The sequence below is a fragment of the Triticum dicoccoides genome, chromosome 3B (assembly GCF_002162155.2).
Source record: "Triticum dicoccoides isolate Atlit2015 ecotype Zavitan chromosome 3B, WEW_v2.0, whole genome shotgun sequence".
Lineage (NCBI taxonomy): Eukaryota > Viridiplantae > Streptophyta > Magnoliopsida > Poales > Poaceae > Triticum > Triticum dicoccoides.
Genome location: NC_041385.1, coordinates 619,652,714 through 619,657,270, shown reverse-complemented (window position 1 = coordinate 619,657,270; position 4,557 = coordinate 619,652,714).

The window sequence follows — 4,557 nt, the reverse complement described above, 5'->3', positions numbered from 1 at the left end:
TGGTTCTGCCGCATTAACTTCCCGCACCCACTGCTTGAGTTGGCGGTGCAAAGTATGCAGAGAAGCACCGCCGTCAACGCACAGGACCTCTGTGGCTTTCTCATCGGCCTCGTCATCATCCATCTCTTCATCATCGTCTTCATCTTCATCCTTGTCGCGGTCGCGGGGAGGTCTGTCCCCTTGCCGCTGCTTGGCCTTGCCGCGGCGTCCTCCCCGGCCGGGACGTTTCTTGCCGGATCCTCCAGTACCTTCCTGGGCCTTCTCCTTGTCGCGTCGCTCGTACTCAGCTTTCTGCTGCTCGACAAGTTGTTCGACCTTCTTGCAGCTCTGGAGATCATGACCCTTGGTGCGGTGGATCTTGCAATACTGCTTGCCGGAGCCGTCCTGCTTGTCGGCGGCCGCCACAGCCTCGCCGGAGTTACCAGCCTTGGCTTTGTCAGCGCCACCTCCGTTGCCGGACTGCTCAACAACTAGCATGTCTTTGCCTTTCCTCTTCCTGTTGTTCTGCCGCCGGTTTTTCCTTGCTGGGGCAGCATCCTCGCTATTCTCTCCGGGGAGTTTCCTCCCTTCCTCAGCACGTGTGCACTTGTCGGCCAGGGCATATAGCTCACTGACGTCTCTGATCTTGCACATCGCCATCTCCTCCCGCATCCTGCGGTTACGCACGTTCTGATGGAACGCGCTGATGACCGCGGCAGGGTGGACATCTGGGATGTTGCGCTGTACTTGGCTGAATCTCTGAATATACTTGCGCATGGGCTCTCCTTCCTTCTGGGCAAGCAGATGAAGATCACTCTCTTGGCCATGAGGCTTGCGGCCGCCTGTAAAGGCGCCGACAAACTGATGGCACAGATCCGGCCATGAGGATATGGAGTTGTCCGGCAAGTGCATGAGCCAGGATCTGACATTGGGTTTGAGCACCAGCGGGAAGTAGTTGGCAAGGATCTTGTCGTCCCGCCCCCCGGCAGCTTGCACCGCGATGGTGTAAATGCTGAGGAACTCCGACGGATGCAACCTGCCGTCGTACTTCTCTAGTACGTCTGGCTTGAAATTCTTTGTGCTGGGCCACTGGACTTTCCGCAGCTCACGAGTGAACGCAGGGCAACCTACCGCGTACGGCAAGTCGCCTGGTTCCCCTGGCGCATGCATGTCGACAGCGGGCCCAGCGCGCTAGTCTGATTGACGCTACACTTCTCTTCGGTGCTCGATGCGGGTACGAGCGTCTTCTTGTTGTCGTTCTTGAAGAACTTGGCGCTGATCGCGACGAGCTCGTGGGTCTGATGACGCAGTGGAGTCAGTGTCAAGGTTGACTCGGCGAGTCGGCGATCTTGGCCTTCGAGGCGGAGAGTGCACGGTGGTTGCACCCCCACCGGTCTTGTCGCCATCGGCTCGCGCCCGGCAATCTTGCCACGACTTCGATCTACTCGGTTGCCGTGGAGTGTCGCCGTTGGCGAAGCCGATGGGACTTTGAATGGTGGCCCTCCAATCGTCGATCTTGTCCGCCGTTGGAGGGTAATCCAGGAGCAGTTGGGCTCGGGCCAACGCTTCTTCTGGAGTCTTTGGTGGCGGCGGCGAACGGTGCGAGGAGCGGGATATGCTCGGACTCCCAACTGGGTTGGAAGGAGCAGTATCCCATCCAGGCGACCGTGTCTTGCTCGTGCCTACATGTGGGCGTGCATGCTGGTCTTGAGCGTCTCGAGATCCACCAGCTCGATCTTTGTCCAACGAGCATATGGTACCGCGAGTACCATGACGCTGTCGGTCCCGCGCCTCCTGAGATGGGTGCGGTGCGTGTACGGACACCGACGTTTGTGCAGCCTTGTCCTTGGACCTGGCAGCAGCATGAGCTCCCTCATCGGCGCCCGTTCCTCCGCCGGCGTCTATCCCACCACCCGTTTGCTCCGGTGGCGGTGGGATCGACGTGGACGGAGCAGCCACCTCCGAAGCCTTCTTCTTCGGTGGCATGTCGATGAAGATGATGAAGATGTAGCTCGTGCGAACGACGGATCAGGTTCACACAACCTCGACGTCCCCTACCTAGCGGGCCAAAGATGTCGTGGGAACGAACACCTATGGGACCGGAGCCCCTTTTCGGTCCGGCAGGGGGCGGAGATCGCACGAAGAGCAGATCGAGGTGGAGCACACGAGCGATTTACCCAGCTTCGGAGCTCTCCGGAGAGATAATACTCCTACTGCTGCTTTGTGGTTTGTATTCAGTTCTTGCTCGAGAGTGTGAGCGTTCTCTGGTTTCAAATGCTTCGAACCCCCTCTACGTAGCGCATGGTCCTCCTTTTATATGTTCAAGGGGTCACCGACAGGTGGCAACGTAGGCGAGGGCAAAACTGGAAAAGGAATGTGGTTGGTACAACTACCCGAACAGTGTATCCTACCTAACCTTGACGGCAGGGGACAAGAGCATTAAATGCCCGTCTGTGTCGCCCAAATAGTGCATAAAAAGGACCGTCAGGGCCACTTGCCACCTCGCACCGCTGGCTGCACAGCCTCTCGCCACGCGTGCCTGGAGCGGCCCCAGGGCGACACGTTGGTGGATGCGCTGGAGCGCGGGTACAGAGGGGTAGCTTGCCGCGGCAAGCGCCTTGCCGCGGTTGTTGGCTTGTCGCGTCCGGAAGCTTGTCGCTCGCCGGGCCTTGCCGGGACGCGCGGTGCGTCGCGGCAAGTTTCTTGAGATGCCTTGGTCGGCCTTCCCGGCAAGCTCCTCTTGCCGGGGTCTTGTCTTCTTGTCTTGAATACTTTGTTCTTGAATGGCTCCAAAGGGAACCACGGAGGACCATGGCGGCCACCCAGCAAGCCTTGCCGCGGGGCAGTGCGACTGCCCGTGCACAAGTTCGGGATACTAAGGTACCCCTACTTTAGTACACCAACACTAGTGAAGACCACTTACACCAGTGCTAAGTTGGCAAAGATATACATGACCAGGATCATATGTCTGCATGGAGTTCCGAGGACCATTGTATCAGATAGAGGAACCTAGTTTACCTCAAAGTTTTGGAATCGGTTGCATGAGACTTTGGGTACCAGGCTAGAGTTCAGTACAACGTTTCATCTACAGACAGATGGACAGACCGAGAGAGTCAATCAGATTCTGGAGGACATGTTGAGAGCTTGTGAGCTAGACTATGGATCTAGTTGGGACGACAATTTGCCTTATGTAGAGTTCTCTTACAATAACAGTTATCAAGCCAGTTTGAAGATGGCCCCTTTTGAAGCTTTGTACGAAAGAAGGTGCAGGACACCGTTGTTGTGGGATGAAGTTGGAGACCGTCAGTTGTTTGGACCAGATTTGATTAAAGAGTCTGAAGAGAAGGTTAAGCTGATTTGCGATAGACTCAAGGTAGCCCAGTCCAGGGAGAAGAGCTATGCAGATTCGAAATGCAAGGAGACAGTTTACGAAGTCGGAGACAGAGTGTATCTTCGCGTGTCCCCGCTTCGAGGAGTTAAACGTTTTGGAGATAAGGGAAAGTTAGCACCACATTTTGTGGGACCACACAAAGTTTTGGAATGTATGGGAGAAGTTGCTTACAAGTTGGAATTGCCCGAAAGAATGTTAGGAGTTCACGATGTGTTCCACGTTTCCCAGTCGAAGAAGTGCCACGCAGAGATGGCCGATATCCCTTTGAGAGATACAGTGCCATTGGAAGCAATTCAGTTGGATAGCGATTTGACCTATGAGGAGAAACCAGTCAAGATTCTCGAGTTTGCCAATCGAGTCACACGCAGCAAGGTTATCAAGTTTTGGAGCCACCATACCGAGGATGAAGCCACCTGGGAACGAGAGGAAGACTTACGGAAGGACCACCGACACCTATTTTTTAGCCAACCCAAATCTCGAGGGCGAGATTCATCTTAGGGGGGTAGGTTTGTAACATTCCAAATTTTCAATTTGGAATGTTATACATTAGATCATCATTGCATATCATATTTTATTGCATTTTTGGTTGATCCTAGAAATTCTACGCAACTCAAGGACCCACGAAGAGAGTTTGCGATTTCGTTATTTTCATATTTGAGTTTTCTAAAATTTTGAAAAGAGGATCCTTTGATTTTAATTATTTTTCTCTCTGAATATTTCGTATATGAAAATAAAAGAGAGGGGATAAAATGACTTCTCCAAAATAAAGAAATATTGGAGGATAAATATTAAAATCAAATAAGATTTTTATTCGGAGTTTTATAGCTATTTTATTTGAATTAGGAAAAAATGTGTTTTTCAAAATTGCATTAGAGGCCCAAATAAATCTTCACTTTGTCCGCTATATTTTTTGAGGACGGGGAAAATTTATTTCAGGATTTTTGGAGTCCGTTTAGTATTTCTTTTCTTCAAAAAAAATTCAACCGACCTAACCAGGCCGTGTCCGCCTGGGACACTAGCCCGGCCGGCCCTTTAAAACTAGGGGGCCCGAGCCGCCAGCCGCCCCACCCGAAACCCTAGCGCCGCCCGATCCGCCGTCGCCGCCGCCGCGATTCGCGTCGCCGCCGCCGGAGTCCGCCGCCGCCCGCGACGCCGCGCTACCGTGCCGTCTCGCCGCCGCCCCATTC